This window comes from Lissotriton vulgaris, chromosome 7 (genome assembly GCF_964263255.1).
Source record: "Lissotriton vulgaris chromosome 7, aLisVul1.2, whole genome shotgun sequence".
Lineage (NCBI taxonomy): Eukaryota > Metazoa > Chordata > Amphibia > Caudata > Salamandridae > Lissotriton > Lissotriton vulgaris.
The window spans coordinates 457,862,826-457,869,253 of NC_141695.1; the positions used below are offsets into that span (position 1 = coordinate 457,862,826).

Consider the following 6,428-nt stretch of genomic DNA (forward strand, 5'->3'; position numbering starts at 1 on the left):
GGAAATGTGCAGGGTCTTACAGGGGATCGAAAATGCTAAAGTGTTTCAGGATGATATTTTAATATTTGGGAAGAACAAAGAGTGTCATGATAAAGGCTTGTTTGCAGTTCTAGAAGCATTAAGGAAAAGTGGACTAACTATTAAAAATGAGAAATGTGTATTTGGGAAATCTGAGGTGGAATACTTAGGTCATGTCATATCTAAGGATGGTATTCGACCCAAAATTAGCCACGTGGATGCTATTTTAGCTGTTCCAGAACCTACAAGCAAAGAACAATTAATGTCATTTCTGGGACTGACAGAATTTTATTCATGATTTATTGAGAACTATGCTTCAAAAGTTGAACCGCTAAGATCCTTACTAAAGAGAGGTGTAACATTTTCATGGGGTGATCAACAGAGAACTTGTTTTGAGAAAGTGAAGAAGGAAATAGTTACTACGCCTTGTTTGAAACCTTTTTTACCAACGGCTGAATGTGTTCTATCTGTGGATGCGTCTGGGTATGGCATTGGCGCTGTATTTTCCCAACGGGTCAAGTCTGAAAAGTGGGTAGTAGCGTATGCTTCACGTACCTTGACCAAAGCGGAACGGAACTACTCCGTTATAGAAAAGGAACTGTTAGCCGCTTCATGGGCAGCTGAAAGATTTCGAATGTATATATGGGGAAGGAAGTTTAAAATTTGTACTGACCACAAACCATTAGTGAACATTTTGAGGCCTGAGGGCGGGAAGAACTTAACGCCAAGATTAGCTCGTTTGGCTTCAAAGCTGCAAATGTTTAGTTTTGACATTGAATACATTCCCGGTAAAGACAATGTTGTTGCTGATGGCCTATCTAGATTACCCAATGCAGATTTGTCTGATGCAAAGACCAACACTGATTGTGAAGTGGCATTTACCGCTAAGGATGTATTTCTTATAGACGCTGAGAATGTTGTTAGCAGTATTTCTGAAGCATCTTGGGTGAGTGAGATGGAGAAGGATGTGGTCCTGAAAGAAATTAAACGATTCATAGTTGAAGGATGGCCTAGAGAGTCATATTTACGTGGTGAATCTATTGCCTTTTCTAAGATTAAGGATGAGTTATGTATTGTCAATGATATCATCTTAAGAGGTGACAGGATTGTGCCTCCAGTTGGTTTAAGGAAGGACATTGCTGAGAGAAGCCATTTTGGACATGGTGGTATGTCCAGTTCAAAGAGAAGAGTTAAGGAGTGGTTTTGGTGGCCAGGTGTGGACTCCATGGTGGACAAATTAGTAAGGGATTGCAAAATCTGTAACAGCAGCGATAAAGTGGCTAAGCCGTTGAGTGTGCCATTGACCATGGTGGAGCTACCTGAATACCCGTGGCAGAAGGTAGCTATCGACTTTATGGGACCATTTTCAGCTTTGTCTTCTACAGATTGCTATGCCATTGTATTAGTGGATTATTATTCGAAATGGCCCGAGGTAAGAATGGTGAATGGAATGACTACGGATGTTGTCGATGAGTTTTTAGAGGATGTATTTTCGAGAGAGGGTGTACCTGAAATGTTGGTTTCGGATAATGGTCCCCAATTTGTTTCACAAAAAATGGAAGAGTTTTTATTGGTAATGGGCATTAAGCACATTAAGTCATCACTGTACCACCCAGAGGGAAATGGCCAGGTTGAGCGCTTCAACAGGGTGGTCAAGGAAGTGATTGAATTAGCATTGAGTGCAGGGTTACCCTGGAGGAAGGCTTTGCAAGAGAGGTTGACTGCCTATCGTGTAACTCCCCACTCAGCTACTGGGAAGACACCTTTCGAAATTTTGAGAGGCAGAAAGCCATTTACGGGGTTGGTTCCCTGGTGGTTAAGAAAGAGAAATAGTAAAATGCAATGTAACACCAAGAATGTTGATGAAGAAGTCAGATCTGAAGTTAAAAGGTATCAAGACCGCAATCAGCAGTATCATGGAAACAGATGTAACTGGCCTCTAGTTAAGATAGGTCAGATGGTTAGGGTGAAGAACCCTAGGAAGGTATTGAAAGGTGAAAGTGTATGGTCCAAACCTTTAAAGGTAATTAAGGTTTTTGGTAGTGCTGTTGAATTGGAAGATGGCAAAAGGTGGAATTTTCGTCAATTGAGTTTTTGTAATGAGAGGAGGGATGTGGTTGGTGTACATTCTGATGGTGGGTCTTGTAGTGGTTACTTGTTAGGCGATGATTTTGGTTTGGTTAAGGATTTGAGGCTGACTGGCAATGCAGGTACGTGTGAGCCTAGAGATGTTGTTGACGTTGGTGATGTTGGTCCTTCTGGTGCTAGAGATGTTATAGATGTTGAGGGTGTCGGACCATCTCGCTCTAATGTTGATATTAGTGGTGAATGTCTTCGCCGTGGCGATAGAGTAAGGAAGATGCCAGCTAGGTTTTTGGATTTTAAGTTAGGGTGATTCTTCCGATGGTTCCTTAGCTTTTTGAGGAGGAGGGTGTGTGGTATTTGTGCATGTATCGTGCGTGTGTGTCTCGTGTGTGTGGCGCATGTGTGTGTGTGGCGCGTGTATGGCATGCGAGTGTAGAGCGTGTATGGCGTGCGAGTGTGGAGTGCGTGGAAGGTTGTTTGTAGAATGCAGGTGGGAGTCAGTTACTGGAGGGGAAGTCGGAGGAGGTCCTGTGCTCTTGTTGCTGTACTACTTGCTACTATCAAATAAAGAAGAAGATTAAACAAGCAACCCTGTCTGCGTGTCCCTGCTTACAATATCCTGCAGGAACACAACATGCCTATGAGGGACATTCTGACACTGGGACGGTCCAAGGAGCTGTCTGAGGCCAGGGATGCTAGGCATAAGGAGGAAGGAGGCGCACTCCTCTTAAGACGTGTAAACTAATTTGTGATGTTTATGGACAATGGTGCTACAGTGGGAAGCTTGCTGACCAACGTGTCCCACAGACAATGTGCACTGTGCACTGGAATCAAAACGGACCCTATATGATACTCAAAGTTTCAATCAAACAATGAATAAAGTAAACCAATGTTGCTAAGCAAATACTGTATTGAATTGTATCTTCTTATACATGATTATACATCATATTGATATCAGGGAAATATGATAGTTTTACAAATATACATCATATCACATGAAAATCATAACATGTAGTCATTACATCATGAGCAACACATAAAATAGTACAAAAATGCTTAAAAAGAGAGCCCGATGCATTTCGGGACTGGTGCGTCCCTTTGTCAGTGGCAACCTGTGAACAAAAACATCAATGTCACAATAACAAAATAACTTGCTGACTGGTTTGTTTTAAAAAAAACAACACGTGGGTGCCATTACATAAATTCATCAGAATACATGAATTCAAAGATGTCCATCAGTGTAGGGCTACTGTGTATTTATTGTATAAAATGTTCACCCTTGTGCGATTGGTGATATTGAAAATATGCAAAACCAAATGCATGAACAGCATGCAGATTGTGTTACTAAAGGCAAAAATCCGCACAGTGGACAAAATAATAATAATATGAAAGCACCAGTGTGAAATAAGTGCATCAAGGAGTATATCAGGAGGTACCTGGCTGAGCACTGAATGTCAAATATATAATGGGAGTGCAACTACAATGGTGAAAAAATAAATATAGCAGTAAAAAAGAGAAAGAAATAATGCTAACTGTTAAAATCCCGCTGGTGGGATGAAAAGCATACTCAACTAAAAGAAAACGAGGATGTGCCTACTGTAATGCTGGCAGTGGTCTAGCTGCCGCACGCACACACGCATCCCTACATCCGCAGGCCAGGCGTGGCCTGCGGCGGTAAATAAAAGGAGGACGGGCGCTCATGCACGTCACTTCCGACTAAGATACTGGTGTTGGTCTGAGTGCTGTCGCTGGTGCGTGATCTGCCCCTGCGCAAGAGTGCGAGCCCCTCCTAAGCCTGAGGTGGCCCAGAGTATAGCACACAACATTGAGCCCAACCCTCGCCCGTACACCGGTGACCTGCTCGGAGCGACCCGCTCCCTTCTGGGGTGCCTACCGCGTGCCTGCCGGCTGCGGCTTCTGCCTGCCCTGAGCCCGCACACCTGTCCCTGCCTTCACGCCTGGGCCTGTGAGTGTTCCCTGTAGCTGCTTGGGGGACACGGTGCAGAAGTTGGCGAAGCCGGGCCCCAGACGCGGCTGGATGCTATTCCGTGAGACGTGGACCGGTGCTTTGCCCTACCAATGCTCACGCACTGCGAGTGAGATGCGGAAGACGCCCTGCAAATGCTCACGCATTGCGCGTGAGTCGTGGAAACGACAGGGGGTGTGCCCTACTGCGCCCTGGAGTGAAAACAAGCAGCAACCCAGGCTTGGGTAAGACCCAGACAAGACCACAACGCCCTCACGCCACCAGAGGCCTACAGAACTCGTGACGGAGTGGAGGTGAGCCGCACAGCTACCACGTGGCGTCACAGAGCCGGCGCAATGAGGGGACAACAGTCAGCAAGGGCACACACCATCTCAATAAAGACGGGGGCAAGAGGAACACCCAGAATACATCATCCAGGTGCACTGTCACTATGGCGGACGAAGATGCACCAGCAGCCACCATCAACATCCCGTTTCAACATGCTGCAGCTGGGGTGCTACCGCCGTTCAGTGAAGCGGAAGACCCGTCCACAGCCTCACCAATGTGGAAGATATGGCTCGAAAGACTGCAAAATTACTTTGTGGTCACGAGAGAGACAGACAAAGCAGTGAAAAGGTCGCTTCTGCTACACTATGCAGGGGATAAAATATTCAGACTGTTCAAATACCTGCCTAATACGGGGGCAGCGGATGATTACGATGCGGCAGTGGCTACCCTCAACGGCCATTTTGACCCCCAACTGAACGTAGACTTCGAAGTTTTCAAGTTGGGCCAGGCACGCCAGAGGGAAGGTGAGACGATGGAACAATTCCATGCCCGCGTCAGGGAGCTAGCCAGTTTCACCGACGAAGACCAACCAAAGGCCATAAGGAGGCAGATTATTCAAGGATGTCAAGACAAGGCGCTGAGAGGGTCGATTCTATGCAAACCAGGGATCTCGTTGGAAGATATCCTAATCCTGGCCAGATCTCACGAACTCTCAAACGTCAGAGCCACCGCCATGGAGCAAGCGTTACACAAACCCCAGATCAAGACAGAAACCACCAAGGTTGAACGGGCAGATGCGGTGCGGTCTCAACCGCGTGGACCACCACAGAAAGAATATCGGAGAGACCCGCCCCGAACACGGTGCGGGTATTGTGGGCATGAGCCCCACGCGCCAAGGACTGCCCGGCCCAGGGAAAGACATCTGCAAACTGTGGAATCCCAAACCATTTCGCATCTGTCTGCCGCAGAAGGAACACGTCAAAGACTTTCAAGAAGTCACGGACGCCTACCAAGGCCGTTCGTCAATTGTCGCTGGCCGACCCACCACCAGCGAAGGCAGAGAGACACTTACCCACGGTGTACGACGACTCGGAGTCGGAGGATGAAGAGGCCTACATCGTCTCATTCGCATGAGAGCTCAAGCAACGACAGCGGCCACAACCAACGTGCATTGTGCAGATGGCGGGAAACGAGGTTAAGGCCATAATTGACACTGGCGCCACCGTCAACGTAATGGGTCTGCAACAGTTCAACAAGCTACGCCCACGGCCCCTGGTACTGCCGTCCAAGACGAGGATATTCGCCTATGGAGCGGACACACCGCTACCCCTCAAAGGGAAGATCACAATACCTATTCAGGCCGATGAGTCAGAGGTAATGGCGACAGTCCACATAATCAACCGAGAGGCCGACACTCTGATAAGTAGTCACACAGCGGAGGACCTGAAACTAGTAGCATTTGCCAATCGCATCAGAGCACAACAAGTAGATGAACTGTTGGGACGATTCCCTGAACTATTCAGAGGCCTGGGTTGCATAAAATGTGAACCCATCAAACTACACATCGATAGGTCGGTCACTCCCACCGCCCTGCGTCATCGCCGGATACCATTTCACCTACGCCCGCTGGTGGAGAAAGAACTCAAAAAACTGGAGAGCCTAGGCGTCATAGAAAAAGTCACGGGGCCTACCCCGTGAGTATCACCAATGGTCATTGTGGAGAAGCCTAAGCAACCAGGCGAAATCCGCCTACGCATCGATTTGCGGCTACCGAACGCCGCGATCCAGAGGGAGAGACATCTGACCCCCACTATGGAGGATATCGTTGCTGACGTGAACGGGTTGAAGTGGTATTCGAAAATAGACCTAAACGCCAGATACCATCAACTGCCACTAGCGGTGGAAAGCCGATTCATTGCCACTTTTAGTACCCATCTTGGCCTCCGACGCCACAAGCGTTAACATTTCGGCATCTCATCGGCGGCGGAGGTGTTCCAGAATACCATCAGGGAACTCCTATCCGGTCTGCCGGGGGTAATAAACGCCAACGATGACATTTTGATACACTCCG

The 6,428-nt window shown here is 47.4% G+C and overlaps 1 pseudogene; it reads left to right on the forward strand.

The window, feature by feature from the left end:
• Nucleotides 1-4,520: 4,520 nt before the first annotated feature.
• LOC147701857 (uncharacterized) lies at nucleotides 4,521-6,055 on the forward strand (annotated as a pseudogene).
• The last annotated feature ends 373 nt before the right edge of the window (nucleotides 6,056-6,428 follow it).